General features: G+C 47.0%; 1 long non-coding RNA gene across 1 annotated transcript; it reads right to left on the reverse strand.

The window, feature by feature from the left end:
- Positions 1-499: 499 nt before the first annotated feature.
- Positions 500-17922, reverse strand: LOC138923226 (uncharacterized). The gene is made up of 3 exons (XR_011436555.1): positions 17891-17922; positions 9910-10100; positions 500-678 (listed from the first exon to the last, which is right to left on the reverse strand). It is a non-coding gene; the product is annotated as an uncharacterized lncRNA (long non-coding RNA).
- Positions 17923-19037: the final 1115 nt, after the last annotated feature.

Here is a 19037-nt window from a genome sequence, read left to right on the forward strand (position 1 = left end):
GCACTTAGAAAAATACCTGACACACAGTAATCACTATATAAGTTTTACTATTAGTCGCATTAGTCTTTAAAAAGTATATTTTTGTCCTGCTACTCAAAATAACACATCAGCTTTGTAGAAATCCTGGGGCGTTTCTATTTTGCTATTTGTACTTTATTTTTCAATGAGTCGTAGTGAACACTGCTCAAAAATATTCAGCCAACAACCAGAGGCACTCACAACTAGAATATGCAACTATGTACTGGGTTAGGGGGAAGATGAAGGGGAAAAAAAGACAAAGAAAGAAAAGAAGATTGACAATAGATGTTTCAGGTGCCAATCTTTAAAAACAATTCAGCCAATGCCTCCTCCCCAAGGTACCATCCTCCTCCCTCCAGGCTGTCATGTCACCTGAGCTAGAAGACAGAGGTGAGACCACAGGGGCAGCTGTGCACTTCTCCATCCACCACTTTTTCCTCCCCCAACGATAAAAACAACCACCACCAACCAAGCGAGAACAGGATTTCAAACAAGGCCAGAAGTTTTTTCTTTGGGGCTGGTTGCTTGTTCACCTTACATGAGTTTCTGTTGTCCAGTTGTCATTTTAATTCGGCCTCTCTGCATTTCTCTCCCTCTGGCAAGTAGCCACTCACTTGCAGAATCTAGGAAGATGACAAAGTTCCCTTAATGCGTGCTGACCTGGAAAAAGAGAGGAAAAAATAAACATCCATAAGTTTTCCAGGACAGGGAAGGAGATGTTTTCTCCATGCTTCTCCCCTCCTGGGGCCTGCCTGACAACACCACAGAAGCCTCCCCACCTTCTTGATCCAACCAGATGCCAGGCACCCTTCCCAAATGCCAGGCATGGCCAAGTGGTCCTTCCAACCACACTCCTTTGAGCTATCTGCAGGTGTTTTCTTTAAGTAGGTTCAAATATGGCGAGCTGCGTAATTTAACATCTAGCTAAGGACAGTTTTAAGGGACACTTAACAATAACATCAGGAAGTCAGGCAATGACCAGGATGGGTGGCCACCCTGGAAGTGCCATGTCTACCTCCCACATCAGTTCCACTCCCAGGTCCCCGCTTTGTAGCTGGGGTCTCCTCAGGAGAGCTCTAACTCCAGGAGCCAAATTCCTTTTTGGGGATTCAAGTTGCCCCACCTTAGCCTCTTCTCCAGACTTTTTCGTACAATATTACAATATTCTGACTAGGGTGGAGGAAGTAAATATCTCTCCAAAACTGAAAAGATGGGAATGCTTCCTCATTAGGGAAGGAGGAGATTTCATTCCAGTACCAAGCCCACACTTAGCACAGGCTCCACTAATCTTTATTGAAGGAATGGTGTTAAAGTGGAGACATTCTCAAGATAATAAAATAGATAAAAGTGACTAAGTCCTTTCTCTAGGACAGTCACAGTGCTGAGTGCTTTACACATCTTGTTTCATTTGATGCTAATAATAATCCCAGGAGATGAGCCATCCCCAAATAACAGCTGAGGACAGAGAGGCTCAGAAATGTTGAACAATTATCCAAGGTCACAGAGCTGGTAATTGACAGAGCCAAGACTCAAATTCACATCTTCCCGCCACCAAAGTCCACTCTTTTAACCACTAATAACAAGAGTAAAGATGACCAAATAGATAAAGATAATCATAACAAACACTGTGTGCCAGGTACACTAGGCATATTACATATATTAATATAATATCTGCACACAGATTATCACTGGAGCATTAGGACTATTATGCTCCTCTTAAAGGTGAAGAGATGGAGGCACAGAGAGGCTAAATGGCATGTCCAAGGTCACAGAGCTCTTAACGTGCCTGAGCTGAGACACAAACCCAATCACTTGAGCCTGAGGGGCCCTGACCACCCATCAGCTATCCCTCTGCTGTCTGCTCTGTGACTTATGATGACCCAAGACAACATTGTTTGGGTGGGAACTTTTCTTCGGCAAGACTCTGATAAAACAAAAACCCAGGAAGACACTTCCATCCAGGGCAATAAATCTGTATTATATTAGTGTTCATTTGGCTCCAGGCTTCCTAGGAACTGATGGAGACACAGCAGAGGACACGTGCCTTTGCCCTCTAGAACCTTCATGTCCAGTCAAGGCTGAGATTCTGGAAGTAATAAGTATTTACTGGGTACCAACTGGACATGAGCCCTGTGCATCCCCAGCTTCCTTTGATCTGCACAACCATTCTTGGGGGTAGGCATTATTCTCCTCCATTTTACAGGTAAAGAAACAGTGACTTTCAGAAGAGAAAGGACCCCTCAGCTGTTGGCTCTCGCCCCACACGACAAGGAACCGTCCAAGCTTATCCTTGGATCAATTGGCTTTACACGTAGCAGCAGTATTCACACTTAATTCTTTTCTAAATATTCAACACACACACCAAGTCCAGCTATTTAACAACTAAAAATAGAACTGATTGCTGGGTTCAGTGTTTGTTCTAATTCGTGCAGGTTCATAAAGTCCACTTTAGACAAAAATAAGGCTGACTCACATATGTAAAAGAAAATCAGTTCATATTTACAAGCTTCATAAAACCTGCTGCGAATACTTAGGGAGAAAGATACAGCAAATGCATTTACAACCTTATCCAAACGTCTCCCCAGCAGCAGCCTGGAGGAGGCTCGGAGACGGCTGAGAACCAAGCACAGGGCTCGAGTAATCTATGAGGGCAATATATTCTAATTACTAAATGAACAGGGCAATCTGAGAATATTGGATTCAAATGGACTTTCCCATGTTTGCAAAACCACTGCAGAACACAACATAAAGGAGGCTTATGACAAGTTTAGAGGATCAGATTCATAGACACACACACACCATGGGGGAACACAGGTTGCAATTTTCTGCCTGAAATGTTCTGGCAACTTTTGGCATTTCCAGGGGCAAACGGCCTCTCTGTGCCCAGCCTGGTGCCACCCAAGTTTGTAATTCATTAAACAAACAACTACTGTGCCTCCAGCATCTCTTAACTGTCCTGCCCTATACTGAGCATTAAGAGGAAGATAAAACAGAAATGTGGTCTCTGCCCTCAAGAAACTTACCACACAACCCGTGGATTATTTAAGGAAGAAATTAGTTGGGATCCATTTGTTGAGGGGCACCAGGGCTCACTGGAAACGACTCAAGGAGAAAGGTGATTCTTGTCAGAAAGAGTGACATCTTGAGGAGCCCACGTGCAGGGAGCACAGCCCAGATCCTGTCCATTTCTCCTTCTCTCTGGGGCCACCTGGTCTCACTCTCTGATCTCCATTCTCAACACTTCTCTCTTCTCATCTTTCTTTCTCCACCAGCCTCCTCTGCACCCGCACAGCCAGCCATGTTTAGTGAGCAAGTGCTCTTGATGTGACAATGAAACCCTGCTGCAGAGGAATCAGGAGACTGCCCAAAGGCTGAGAAACTCTGAGAGCCACTCAAAGTCATGCTTCTGGCCCCACTGGCTGCACTCCCGGGAAGGAGCAGGCCAGTGCATTTTCATAGGCTTTGATGCTGGTCCCCTGAATCTGATTGTCTCTCAGGAGGACTCTCTGCAGGGGGGCCACTTTTGAAAGAGAGTTCATAACGTATAGAGATGCCCCACCTATGTGGAGGTCAGAGCTCCGGTAATTACATCTCCGAGGACACAGAGAAGAGGAAAAGGCCTCCGAGGGCCTGTGCCCCAGAGCCTGCAGGAGAGAACACAGCCATTCCACAGCTACCTCAATAAGCCAGACGTATTGACTTAGAATATTCTCCACTCTACAAGCATTAACAGAGAGCTTCCAGCCTGCCTGTGCTTGGCACAGGGAACTCAGAACTAGGAATCATAATCACCAACCTCAAGGACTCTGAATCCTACCAAAGAGCACAGCCATGCCTCTAACCAACCATCATATCAGGCGAAGGTAGAATGTGCCTCTAAACGACGGGAGGAAACTAGACTTTGTTAAAAGACAACTCTAGGCAGGGCTTTCAGCCTCACACTCTCCGTGAAGGAAGTAGGGGTGATGCAGCCTCAGAGAGGCTAAGAAACCTGCCTGCAGTCACACTGTTCATTGCAGGATTTGGTCCCTGCTCTTTCCATGATGCTAGGCGGCTCCCTCCTAGAACAATGCATTACCCAAGAGAGGTGCAGAGGAGAACGAGGGAGTAGATGAGACCGCATTGCTATTTCCACCAGCCATGTTGAGAGAATTATTATGTAAAATTAAATTACTAATGTACTTCCACAGTCAACAGGTTGTGGGACGATGACAAAGACAGACCTAAGAAGTATCAAGAGCAAACCCCAAAGTGGCATTAAATGGGGCCATTTAGTGTAGGAGCAAAGAGACCTACACACCTCAGCCAGCCCTACATTGCAAAACTATATGGTAATCAGTGTTCCTAACGATAGCTCTAGGTCATGAAGACAGGGGTAAACTACACTGACATGTTGTCTAAAGGGAACAGGCTGTGCCCTCAGGACTGTTGCCTCTGCATCTGTCTTGGGCTAGCTGTGTGGTCTTGGAAAAGTTAGTCCTCTCATGGATGAAACGAGGGCTGTGGCAACTCTAAAAATCTTTCATTGCAAATGAAGGGAGCCTGGAGAGGGAAATTATTCCCACCCATCCCACTCCAACAGCACCAGGACCCTTGTCAGGGACAGCCACGTTCTCCCTCTCAACCATCCAATTCCTATATAACTGTTTATTCCAGGGACACTCTCTCTTTTTTCTTTTTAATTTTTTTTTTTAAGATTGGCACCTGGGCTAACAACTGTTGCCAATCTTTTTTTTTTTTTTTTTTTTTGCTTTATCTCCCCAAATCCCCCTCATACACAGTTGTATATCTTAGTTGCAGGTCCTTCCAGTTGTGGGATATGGGACTCTGCCTCAACGTGGCCTGACTAGCAGTGCCATGTCCGCGCCCAGGATCCGAACCCTGGGCCGCCACAGCAGAGCGCAAACTTAACCATTCGGCCACGGGGCCGGCCCCCCAAGGACACTCTCTTGCTGCTGCTTCTCTCTGTTCCATTTTCCTAAAAAGCCCTTCTTCTTCACAGCAGCTCCACTTTTGCCCAGGTTGTCACTAGCAATTGCAAGATCATATTCATTTTAAACTCAGAGGATGCTTGGCTGCTTAGGAAAAAGGAAAAAAAAAAATGAATATGACAAAATTATTTTAACTTAGGATTTTTAAGGACACAAGTCATGCTGATTAGGTGCTAAGCTACTTTTGCCGCGTATAGGCAGCATGGGTCCCTTAATTTCTACAAAAATGAAAATGTGTGGCAGAGGAACCATTGATGCCCTGGCTTCTACACTGGAGGATGCTGAGGCTGAATGCAGGCCGGGGCAAGCTGCCTCTGCTCTGCTGGAAGTCCTGGCGTGGTGAGGATTGGGGCACATTCCATTGTCCTATCTCATGTTCAAGGGTCAGAGCCCGTCTGGATCAGGGAACGAGAATTGAGGCTTCCAGCCCCCAGTGCCATCCAAGTCCAGTATTTGAAGTTACAGCATTAGTGCCCGTCCTGGGAGCCTTGTCCTTTAATTTCCACAGCACTGTTTAAAACCCTCAGGGGAGGCAAGACCTAATCCATGGATGGTAAATAAATTTTATCTAAACTACCAGCTTTGATCAATTGGTAATGACTGCCCAGAGCACTGTACTGAGAAAGATTCTTAAGTGTCCCCCAGGGTGATGTTCAAAACATTTAACAACCCACCAATCAGCACAGGCACCAGCTGTAGTGCTGGAGCAAGCTCTTCCAGACCCCCAACCCTAATCCCAACCCCAACCTTCTGGGCTCTTCCAGGTGCCCCTGCTGGTTGGGATGTTAACTCTTTAGCTGCTGGGTCAGTGTGAGGAGGTCCCAGGGGAGCACTCCAGGCAGCAGCTATCTACTCACTGATGCAGAAGATGCTTAAACCTCCTGATTACAAGCAAAGGGTCAGCTCTGCTGTCCCCCAGGATCGGGGGAAGTGGGCAGCAATGGGTCAGCAGTGTCACCCGTAGATGGAGGCAAAGGATAATGCAGCATCAAGAATTTTCTCTCCTTGCCTGCAGACTTCACCTTCTAAAGAATCTGCATTGTCCTTGGTGGGTCATGGGACCAGAAACTCACATGTTATGGGCCCTGTGAATTTTGGCTTGAGACAAATAAAGAGGTGAGAGGGGGAACCTCAGACATATTCATACTGGAAGTGGGTGCACTGATTTGTTCTCCATTGTCAGTAACTTTCTGTTGACGTGAAACCAGAGCACTCATTGGTCATGATGTCAGTTTACTGGCATTAAGCTTAGACAGCTAAAAATGATAGAATTGCTTTTATTCATCTTCCATTAAAATTATGGGTAGGGTCAAGCCTATTAGTCTGACACAGACTGTGGTTTTCAGACCTTAGGAGCCCCAGAAAGATGGCCAAGTCTCCTTGCCCTTCTTGGGTACTCACTAACGAGAAGCTATTGCTAAAAATCTTAGGCAGAGGGCAGTGCAGGGTTAGCTGGCCTGTTGGATGCCTGGCCTGGCAGGTAGAGCAGGTCCCTCTCCAGCCTCAGAGGAGATCTGGGGGTGAGAGTCTAAGTCTTTCTCATACCTCAGTGCGCATCAGAAACACCTGGGAGTGTGTTAAAATGCAGACTCATGGGCCCGCCCTAAAAGACTCCAGTTCAGGAGAAATCTATAGTTTAACAGCTTTTCAAATTGACTCTGCTTCAGGTTGTAGATCGCAGCTTGAGAAACCTTAATCAGTGGGAATGAGAACCCAAGAGGCTTCTGGGGGAGATGGAAGCAGACAGTAAAAAGGAGGAAGACAGTTGAACAGGGACGTTGGGCAGCTGACATAAACTCCACCCCCTCTGGCTTTCCTAATGAGTGGCCAGATCCTGGCTCCATTAGAATGATAAATTAGGTTCATTTATTGATGCCGAGTGAGAAGTGCTTGCTGTGCATTCACTGATTCAAATTTCATAGCAACAACACCCTGGAGGGTGGGCCCTAACATCATTCTCATTTTTAGGTGAAGAAACTGAGGCCCAAGGCCACCCAACTTGAAGGCAGTAAAACCAGGACTTGAAACCAGACAGCCTGACTCCAGAGCCCAGACACTCCCCGCCAGCCTGTGCAGCCCACATACGAGAAAAATTTTGCTATATCTGAGACAATAGCTCATAATAGCCTCAGGGACTAGCTGGAATATAAATACAACTATCAGCTTTTTTTTTATTTTAATGAATATTACTGGTAAAAAATACAACTGACAGGGACTAAAACTGTACATGACAAATTTCATTATAATTAAAATTTAACAAAGAATCTTATCTCCTTGACAAAAGTTAGATTTGCAAAATCAAGCCTGAGAAAGCTGGACCAGAAAAAATAAATTCAATCATTATAGCAAAAACCAAAATTTGAAATGCACCCCCTCCCCCCAAAAAATCCTGAGTGATGAATCAAATATTTATTGTACAACATATATGGATTAGAATTTCTCGTAATAAAAATGGAAATGAAAACCAAAATGAGTGGAAACTTTTAGATTCGTCAGATAGCAAAGATGATCAAGAAATTAAATGTACTTAATAGAGTTTGCTCCATAAAATCATTTTTTTGAAAAAAAAATCAATGTTTTTAATTATTCCAATAAAAATGACTTTATTTATAAACATTAAATCAAAATGTCCTTGGGGGGATCAAAAGAGCAAGGAACAAGGTTTCATTGGGTCACACTGGGCTGTATTTATAAATGTTGCCCATTGCTTGGGCAGCTTCCCTCAGCCCTCACTCGCAGTTAGGATTTGTGCGAGAGTCACTACATAAAATCACGCTGGTGGGGGTGGAGCAGGGCGTGTCCCCCACATTCCCCCAGCAACAACGTGCTGTTACACCTGCGGGGGGAATCCCAGTGGAGAATCATTGCTGAATTGATACACTGTTCTTGATGCAAGTGCGCAACATTCCCCACGACAGCAGGAAAAAGATGTTTGAGGAACACTGCTTTAAACACTGAGACCTTCCCCTACCTCCATATGTCTCTCTATCCCGCCCTCCCCAACCCCGGGTATTTAAATATCCGTGCACTGTCCACCAGCTGCTCCGCCAGTCTACACCATCATCATCTCTCATGTGGATGGCGGCCATAACCTCACCAGACAGCCTGTCTCCACTCTTGCCTCCTTACAATCATTCTTCATTCTGTGCCGGAGAGATCTCTCAAAAACATAAGTCAAATTATGTTCCTCTGCTTAAAGCCAGTCAGTGGTTCCCTACTGCATTTAGAATAAAGCAGCAAGTCCTTACCCTGGTTTACAAAACCCTTTACATTCTGACCCTGCCTCCCTCACCAGATGTATCTTTTATCACTCTCCCATCTCTCGCCTCACTCCCCCCGCACTGCCTGTCTTGGTCCCTGTTAATTCCCACCTCTGATCCTTTGCACTGGCAGTTCCCTCTGTCTGGAGCATGCTGTCCCCATGATCTTATCCTAACTGACTCCTTCTTGACTTGCCGATCTCAGCTTAAATGTCATGTCCTTGAAGAGGCCTTTTCTGACCAACCTTCCGCAAACCAAGAAGCCGCACAGTCACTATTGTTTCATCCTGTTTGGATACTCTGCATAACGCTGCGTCTCCAATTTTGATGTCTTGTCTGCTCCTTTCATTGCTTTGTTAAGCTCCATAAGGGCAGGAACTGATTTTCTCTTGTTCACGACGTGTAAGCACTCGATATATGTTTATGGATATAATGAACGGATAGATGGATGCATGAATGAGCAAATGACCAAATCAAGTACCTTAAGGCTGCTGAAATTTTAGGAGCCAGTCTCCTGGGAGCCAAAGAAAAATGGAGGTAAGGTGAATCTTCCTCTCTCAACCCAAGACCCTCCTCAGAGTCCCCCTTTCCCTTAGGAACCCTACCCCATCCTCGTCCCCCTCTGGGCTTTCACAGCAGTAACCAGCATTTGTGGTTGCGCCTTCGTTCTGCAGTGAAATCACTTGTGCTGCCATATTGCCTTGTCTTCCAAATGATATTGCTCTGCCCCATTGCCCCAGACTGGATCCCCCCAACCAGAGTAATCTCCTTGCAGCTTTGGGCTATATTTTTGGTCATCTTCAGGAGGTTGGACACTCAATAAATATTTCATAAACCATACAAGTTCAGGATTGGAAGTGATCTGAGAGACCACCTTCTGGAAACTCCCATCGTGGAGGTAAGAGAGCTGAGACCTAGAGACATGAAGTGACTTGCTCAAGGTTGCACGGCCAGCCAGACACAGGACTGCTCCTCAAACCTGTGTGTCCTCTTTCCCAGGCCACTATGCTTTCCACTGTGTCAGCAGAGATCTTGTTAAAAATGCAGGCTCTTGGGTGCCCTCCTCAGACCTGGGACAGGACCCCAGAATCAGATGCCCAAAGTGACTGTAGTGATTGTGGTCCCAGGGGCCCGAAGATGGTGCTACTTCTGTAACCTAATGTTAGGTTGAACCAGATGACATCGCCAATAGTCAGCAGTTTTTGATGTATAAAATGGCAATTTCATCTAGTTCAACCTAATAATAGACTCTTGGGTATAAGGCGTTAAGTGTGACAGAGGAAAAGACCCAAAGAAGAAATGATAGCTTTCTGGAAGAAAAAAAAAAAGAAAACTTGAAAGTCTGAGAGGAAAGATCATAAATAGACTCCCAAGTGGAAATTTTATGAAGACAGGGAGAGCTTCCTTTAGTGGACACAAAGCTGTCCTAGGTGACAGGGAGGGACAGGGTATAACCGGCCCTCCAAAGCTGTTCTCCTCTTAGGGGAGGTGGGTAGGAGCATTTGGGGAGACGTCAGCTCCCATGCTGCTGGGTGAGAACGTCTTCCCCTCGAGGCCCGGGGAGCAGCCACTCCTAGCATCCCAGCCACAGCAGGGACAGATGCTGCTTCCTTTACTTGCCTGATAATGATGTCATTTACCTTGCGGGTTCCTTTGGCTGGTTTTTGTTTTATATGCTACAGGAGTTCTCAATTAGCCTCTCTCCTCCACCATCTGCTGAAGAGAACGATGGCATTCTGGAAGCGACTTCAGAGGCTCCTTCCCCTCTTTATTCAGACCCAGCAAGAAGGGACGCAGAGCCAGCCTCTAGACCACAGGCCCTGCTTCCAAACTGTGGGGAGACCAGAGACAGCAGAGACGGTGAGGGTCTGAGTTTACTATTAGACAAGAGAAGACACCACAGTTCTGAGGCTGCTTCATGTCCCCAGCTCAAGAGCTCTGCGTGGCAAACCCAGGATCACCCCATTCGCCTTTCTGAATGTCTGCCCAGCAAGGGTCCTGGCCCGAGCAATCTCATCTCTGCCTGTGGACATGATGGTGGCAGCCTGGCTGGTGCCGACAGGCACAACATTCCAGCCCTGTTTCCTAAACTGTGTTGGGAATATTCATTAACAGATGTTCAATTTAAGGGTCCCTTGATCAAATACAAGGAAATGATTCCATTCCCAGGTGTTTACTCAAGAGAAATGAAAATATATGTCCACACAAGCACTTGCACACAAATATCCATAGCAGTTTTATTCTTAATCACCTAAAACTGGAAACGACCCAGATGTCCAGCAGAGGTGGGTGGATTAACAAACAGTGGCATAGCCAGACAGTGGATTACTACTTGGCAATAAAAAGGACCAAACTGCCAATACACACAACGGGACTGAATCTCAAAAGGGAAGGGAAAGAACAAGAGACACAAGAGACTGATTGCTTTTATGTGAAATTCTAGAAAAGGCAAACTATAGTTAATAGAAAACAGATCAGTACTTGCCAAGGATTGGAAGCTAGGGAAGAAGAATGACTACAAGTCACGAGTGAGCTTTTGGGGCTGATGGAAATGTCCGCACCTCACTTGTGCTCTTGGTTACCTAAGTGCATACATTTATCAAGTCAATGATCTGCACTCTTAAAAGGAGGCAATTTTATTGTACGGCAACCATACTTCAATAAGACTAAATTTGTTTAAAAATCAAACAGGTTGTTTTTAAACCGCAAGACTTTTCAGAGCCTTTAATATGCTGATGTGCATTTTAAATCTTCAAGAAGGAGCTCTAATGTACAAGGTTTCCCAAATTTACTTGACAAAGGATTCAATAAAAAGTTTTACAGAATGCTAATTAAAATCTTGAGGAAACAGGTAGAGAAAATTGCATTAGAGAATTACCAATCTGGATAAAGCATTGCCTTCTTCATCATTTTCTTTTAAAACTCAAACACTCCTGAGAAAGGAAGCACGTACAGCATGACATCTTCACGGGAATTGGTTTGTAGGCAATTTCCTGCAGACTGGAGAGCCAGCTGTTAGCATGAGTAAGCCCGGCGAGGAAGAGGGTGCTGATGGGGGAAGCAGGAGCCGAACCTGATGGGGCTCCCTGTAAGCGTGGCCATTCGTCCATCCACCCAGGTGTCATTTCTCCTGCAAGACACTCTGCCAAGTGCCAGGGAAACAATCGTGTGGTGCCCATCCTCCAGTAGGTCACAGCCTTGCCCACTCTTGCCAAGAGCTTTCTGTTCCAGGGTCCCACTGGCCAACCTCTCCTCTATGACTTCCTTCTCTGGCTTCTCATGGCCTCTTCCCAGCGGGAGAGCAGGACAGGTCTCTGACGCTTGGGCTGGCACATTCCCACATACCTCCAGCCAGTGTGGTCACCAGTTCTAACCAGCAAGTGGTCCAGGCTTACTGATCCCCAGAAGGAATTCAGCACTGGCCCAGGGAGTGCTGGCAGGTGGAAGCAAAGAGAGAAAGCCTTCCACCTCATTTCATGTCAAACCATGTTCAATTTCTCCCCACCCCTTGCTGGGGCTGCCCATTGCTCTGAGTCAGGGAAAAACCAGACAAAACAGTGCATCACAGAGATGGCTGCATGGAACATGCTGGCTTTGTTAAGTGGATGAGCCCTGGTCCAGCTAGTTCTGCTGTCACTGCTGTCTCCCTTCTTCCTCTCTTGTGTCTCCCTGACATGGTCACCTGGCTCCTTTCCAGAAACAGCCATCTCCAGCACGGTAGACTGCAGATCTAAGATTGGGACCCTAGTCTATTTCCAGAAACAGCTCTGAATCGCTGCACTATACTATCAAGTTCCTTGCCTGCCCCTCACCTAGGAAAGGAGGCTGACCCAGGAGTGTAGCAGATTCCTCTCACTTTTTTCTGTATTTCATGTGCCTTGCCAGTCATCCAGGCAAAAAAGACGCCTAAGCCTCCAAGGCTGAGGCAAAAGTGCCCAAGAGACGGAGGCAGAATTGGTAACACATGACTGCCCTCATCTCCAGCTCCCCTGATTTCTCAAGGGAGGTATAGGAAGGACACCCAGAGCCCCAGGAAGTTCTCTGAAACACACCACATGGAAGGGAATTGGTCAGGCATTTCAGCTACCCATCACTTTCTACACTGGGTTCTCAGTGAAAGACGCCACCACCCTCTTTGTGAGCCCAAGCAGTCAGACGCACTTCCCTAGGCTCCCGCTGCTGGACCTTGCACACGTGACCTAGGCTCCACTGTGAGATGCACCCACCCTAGACCTGTTAGACCTAGGGGCTGGGAACACGGGAAATCAGGGATGGCAGCTGGGACATCCAGCCTCCAGGGGGCAGTGGTGCCTCCAGCAGTGGGGAGTAAACACCCTAGCGTCCTGTGTCCTGCATGGACCGCACTGTAGCATAGATGGCACTGTGTCATAGGCTGGTCAGAGACTCTGGCAGCAACTGGCCTCCTAGCTTTCCAAGGCTATTTCTGGAGCCTTCCTACAATTCTTTCCCTAATATCCTTTTAATAACTTCCATGCTTCTGTGAACACTGACTGATACACTACGTGTGTACAACATCCATTGTCTCTAAACTAGCAATTGTCAAACTTTGTGGTCCCAAGACCCCTTTACACTCTTAAAAATGAAGCCCCCCCGAGATCTTTTGCTTATGTGGGTTATATCTATTGCTATTTACCATATTAGAAATTAAAAGATGTTTTAAAAAAGACATCAATTCATTTAAAAATAATAATGAACTCATTACACCTTAACTCATAATGTGTTAACATAAATTAGGTGTTATTAATGAAAATAACTATATTTTCCAAAATAAAAAAAAAATTAGTGAGATGAATGGCATTGTTCCTTATGTTTGCAAATCTTTAATGGCCTGTTTAACAGAAGACAGTGGAATTCATATCTCCGCTTCTCCATTCAGTCTGTTTTGATATCACACACCGTGTGGCCTTTGGATAACTCTCCTGTACATTCATAACAGAGACTGAGAAAGACAAACACCTCAGTGTTATTATAGAAACACACGCGACCTCATATACCCCCTAAAAGGGTCTCAGAAACACATAGCAGTTCCCAGACTCCACTTTGAGAATCACTATTCTAAACCTTTCAAATGTACTTATGGGATTGACTGGTCGGCTAACGATCAGAGCTTCAGCCTGTTGAGGAGAGTAGACCAGGCTCTCAAGCGCTGGTGGGGAGAGTAGACCAGGCTCTCTAGCGCTGGTGGGGAGAGTGGGAACAACAGCTGCAAAAATCTAAGTTCCGTGAGGACAGCGTATTGATTCCATTTTGCTCACTTCTCTGTCCCCAGATCCTAGAACCCCTGGGAGGCTCTCAGTAAACACGTGAAGAATAAATGAATAGAATAAATGTGTGGGTGTATATTATTATATAGATATTGATAAATATATATTTTTTAAAAGGACCTATTTAAAAAATTTTTTTTTTCAAGGAAGAAAGAAAAAAAACATAGATGCCTTGGGTGATAAACCACACAGCTGAGGACATTCAGCCTTCCAGAATAACTATGAGACAGCTGATTCTGGGACTCATTTGTTGCCCTCTCGCCTCAAAAGGAGTTCACACCTCACAGGGGCTCAGTGTAGTTGCGTAAGTGACCGCAGAGTGGAGAGATGACTTCCCCTTTAGGAATGGCAAGTGTCTGTTGTGCATACCGTACTGCTGTAAGGCTTTTCACAGGAATCTCCTGGAGGCAGATTCAAAAAGCTGTAGAATCTGTGGGAAGGCTGAGGAATGATCTAGTCCAGTCATTTTCAATTTCTTTCTTTACAACAGACTCATTGTGAAGGATGGAGTCGTCCATTGCACACCACAGGAGAAAGTGCAGTTGCTCCAGACGAGGCAGGAAGAGACACCAGACGTCCTGGGAATGAATTTCCTCTTCATCTGTCCCTCTGCCCACCCCCACCTCACCCTCCATCCCCACCCCAGGAGCAGGCCATGGCCATGGCCCACCAAGGACACACCCAGGAGAGATGGGAGTCTTGGCAGCATTGAGCCCAGGCTTCCAGGAGGACGAAGCTTCTCCTCATTCCCATCCACAGGTTCCATGAGCTACGCCCCTGTGTCTGTCAACATTTCCTGTTTTGTCGCTTAAGCCAATTTGAGGAAAGTTTTTGTCACTTGTGGCCAAAGTGGCCTTAAAGTGAGCTGACAACCCATTGTGGGCACTCCACAGGTACCCTAAACCTTTGTCTCTCCCAGCATTTGTCCAGACAAGTCCTGCTGGGAGCCTGCGGGCTGAGGATGGAGAAGCAGCCAGCAGTGACACCCCGCGACCTTTTAGCTGACTGGCATGTTCCCAGACTACAGGGCAGGGGGCCTTCATGCCAGATGAAATCAAAGTTAACCACCCTTCCTCTTTTCCAGCAAAAAAGAAAAAGAAAAGAAGAGGTTGGGATCAAAAAGAACTCTTTCATTTTTGCCAAGATCTAAATGCAATTCTGACTCAGGAGATCCATGAGAAAATTGACAAGAGCCAATCTTTTGCACAAGGCATGCTCTGATTTCATGCAGACAAATCATTTTTTAAAGGGCATTAATATCACAGGCTGACTTTTAGCCCTCAGCAAATGATGCATTTTAATGTTTCTTTACTCATAGCTCTCAGCCCAAGCGCAGCATCTTAGGCAAAGCGTTAGCAAACATTTACATTTCAAAACTCCACAGATGGTTGTTTTTGGGTTTTGCTTTCTTTCTGACTGTTCATATATGCCCAGACAGATAAATCATATTTCACACGTGAAGTGGCGTGTAGCATTTCTAACCCCTGGCATGCTGTTAGAAGAGAGTGGCACCTGGGTTCAGGGCTACAATCTAAAGATTGATTTTGAAATGGAGAAAGAAATACAGTGGCGTCATCAAACACCATTACTCCTGTGACAGGTAGGCTCTTTTGGAAACGGCAGCGTATTCTCAGGTTCCTTTATTCCTCTGCGCTGGGAAAGGCACCAGGCACGTGGGTCAGAGCAGGATCTCCAGAGAGAAAACAAGCCCAGGGTTAGCATTTAATTTCCCACATGGAGCCAAAGCCAAAAAGGCAGTGAACTCTGGGGTGAGTGAGAATTAGAATTAATAATCAAGGCTGGGGACTCATTTTCCATTTTAATAAACTCAAAATGGTTACAATTAGAGGTCTTGAGCGTGCACTGGATCTGCCGCATTTTAAGTCATCTTATGGCAGAGTCTCTACTCTAAGTAGTCTTCAAACGTCCCGCAGCACAATGGTTTGAGCATTCAAGCTCTGCAGGCAGAGAGGTATGGGTTCAAATCCCAGCCCGGCCACCTCCTCTCAGCGAGACCTTGTACAAGAGACTCAACCTCTGTAAGCTTCAGTTTCTTCCCGTGTAAAGTGGGAATAATAAGGTTGCCCATCTCTCTGGATTGCTGTTAAGAGCAAATGCGATAATCCGCATAACGCGGTTAGTGTGGTCCCTGGCTCACTGTACATACACAGTAGAACTGCTGGCTCTTGTCATCATTCTTTCCCAAAGGAAGCTTCTCACCCGGGCCACTCCACCATCTCCATTTCTTAGGTTGACTCTCCTCCCAAGATTGGCTGTGCCTCCTCCCATACATTGCAACCCCCTCCGACAACCATTGAATCTAACCATTCAGAGAAACAGGATAATAAAAACACCCAGTGTTCTAAAATGAGACTGCAGCGATAGCTGTACAACTCTATACATTCACTAAAACTCATTGAATTGTACAAGCACAGTGGGCAACTTTTATGGTATGTGAATTATACTTCAGTAAAAATAAATAAATAACCAAGACAGGAAAGTTACTAAGGTTCTGGAAGGTTGGTTGACAAAGATGAACAAACAGGTTGAAATCTCCCAAATGTCTGAGAGTTATGACCTGGAGCACGATTCTTGACGCCTCCTCTCAAGTCCTTTAAATAAAGAAGGGTACCTGGCATGCTTGCTGATCTCCCTTCACCCCTTGCTCTGTGTCCAATGGTTGGGACAGCTGATAGTGACCCTTTCAAGCAGGAGCTCCACCTCTTCTCCCCCCACAGAGGAAACCCACTATCCTGCTCTGTGCGCACCTTTCTTTCCCCGGGTGACATTGATTAGAAGGAACTCAATGAATATGAATGTCACTGGAGAGCTGCCACCAAGAGACCCAGCCCCAGGAGCAACCTTGTTAGTGTGCTGGGGGAAGCGACCAGGAAGACACAATCCATCCTACCTAATGTTCACTCGCCCTGACAGCTCATCTCTCCCACACACTCATTCCCCCAAATATTTATCTATCTTGCTTCCTTTCTGGATACACAGCGGGCTCTAGCTAGCTGTAACGGAGATGACAGTCTCCTGAAAAACGCCTTGTGCAGTAATGTGTGCACTCCGTTATTCTGGGAGCGGCAGACAGCTGGATGGGCTGCAGGATGGCTAGTTAGAGTCCCAGGGCAGCTCTCAGGTGCAGGATGCCTCTGCTCCCTGTTCATTCTCCATCTCTGTCCCACTGAAGTGGGCATCAGCCAGCCTGCGTCGAGGTGACCATGACAGGAGGGAGGAGACAGCCCTCCCAGGTGCCTGCAGAAGACACACCAGATTTTCTACCTCTTTAGAAGCTGCTGCTGGCTCTGCCTTCTAGTCTGGAACCCCGACCCCAGTCCTTCTTCCCTGCACTGGAATGGCACCTTGGACTCCACTCCTTACTTCCTGGGATTTTGCTCCTCACTTACATCCTACCATGTGTCCTCAGGATTATTAACAAAGTACAATTTCTGGCTGTGGTTTTCCTAACAGCCCCTCAGCAAATTTAACATCAGGCAAAGGAGAAACACAAGTGAGAGTCCCCATGGCAACCCCAGGAGAGGAGCTGAGAGGGGCAGGCAGTGACTGTTCCTGCTGCAATCCGGCCGGCACCACCACCATGGAAGGGCACGCTAGGGAAGTGCTAAGAGGGCCATCTGGGGCCCAGGCTCCAACCAGGGACCTTGATTTAACCTCTTACCCCACAGATTAAGAGTGAAGGCCAGCAGGCTTTCACGGAAGTGGAGAGCAACAGGGAATCCGCCGAGGACAAGGCAGACCAGGGATGGGTCCTACCCTCTGATTGGACAGGTTTTAGCAGAGCCTGGATTAGTGACACCCTAACCAGCCCGTCCCCAGAAAATCCCCACCCTGTATTCTTTTCAGAATTTTTCTGTCCGAACAGAACAACCCTGTGCTGTGGTTTTCTGAAGCTACTCTGAGAAGCTCAGGGCCCAGAAACAACTTCTAGCTTCCTGCTTTCAGGCCTCAGGTGTTCCCACATCCTGTTCTTCTGAAGCACATGCAGATTCAGTGCTTTTAGCGTCTACCTGAGCTTCCAGGTCAGTTCCAGCACCACAATTCACACCACCAAAGAGCCGCCCTCATCCAGCGGCAGCTGCCTTGTTGGCCGTCCAGGATGAACCGATGCAGGTGCAAAGCCCGGCTGCCTCACTCCTCCTCAAGTGCTCATATACTAGATTATTCTGCCCCAGAAGGGCCAGGCTTTGAGGACGACAGAGAAGGAAACTTGACAACATTGCAAATAGAAAGGACCCGAGGAAGCTTCCTCTAGATTCCACTGTCTAAATTTTCCTTCTCTGGGTGACTTCTCTATAAATGTACACCTACATACCGGAGACGTCTGTCTGGCAGCCCGCTCCTCCCTCCAGCCAGGTCTCTCCTCTCAATAAAACCCCTCACTCGTCCTCCTGATTGTGAGGCTATAATGAGATTTAGCACCTAAGGAGCCCCTCTGACCCACTTTGTCCTGCCTCCGTTGACACCCCCACCCCTGTGCCTCCACCACCCAGAACCCTCTGATCAGGGGGCATGGCAGCCACTTCTGGAATCCCAGGGGCCAGCCATACACCCCCTTTCTCCTGACTGGTGAAAATCCTCACCAGGCATCCCGGCATTTACCTCTTACCCTGTTTGTGAGGGTGCCAATTACCCCACTAATCCAGTGCCTCTCCCCCGAGCTCTGACCTGTACATCCAACTGCCCACTGGGCACCCCCATGTGGGAGTGTGGCAGCATTCCACACCTGCCACGGCCAAAGAGAACACTGACCCCTCCCCCACCCCACCCCCCCACAGCCCTTCCTCTCAATAAATCTCACTGCCATCAGCCCACTGCCCAAACCCAGACCTGAGGGTCATCCTCGATTGCCCCTTTTCCTCTCACAGCCCTGGTAGCGAACCACCAGTAAATCTACCAGTCCTAACTCCAACAGAGATCTTGAGTCCACTGGCTTTTCTCTACCTTCCCCAATGCCAGCCTAGTGTCTCTGGACTCTGCAACAGCCTCTCTGATGTGTCCACGCATGTGCCCCACCCTCTGTTCCTCACAAAGCAGGCAGACGTACAACAGGTCACACCACTCCCTGGCTGGGGAGTTTCCAATGACTCCCGTGGCACTTGGGATAAAATCCAGACTCCCTTCCATGATCCACACGGTCTTACTGAGCCTCAGCCCACCTTTCAGACTTAGTGTCCTACCACACACTCACTGAAGGACTGAACAAATTCCCGCTTCATATACAGTAGTCTCTATCTTCCTTTGCTCCTTAAAGAAAAATTAAAACATTCCCAGGGCGCCTCACAGTGGTTCCGATAGCGCTCAGAAGCTTACCCCACCCAGGAGCACTTCCCCACCTCTCCAACCAAAGTAAAGACTTAGGGGCATCGCCTCCGCTGTCCAGTCCCAGCTTCCCACCTGGGGCTTAAGCTTTACCTTCCAACATCATCTCTTCTTCTAAATTCACATTATTTTCTTTTAAT

Source organism: Equus caballus, chromosome 1 (assembly GCF_041296265.1).
Source record: "Equus caballus isolate H_3958 breed thoroughbred chromosome 1, TB-T2T, whole genome shotgun sequence".
In the NCBI taxonomy this organism is placed as follows: domain Eukaryota; kingdom Metazoa; phylum Chordata; class Mammalia; order Perissodactyla; family Equidae; genus Equus; species Equus caballus.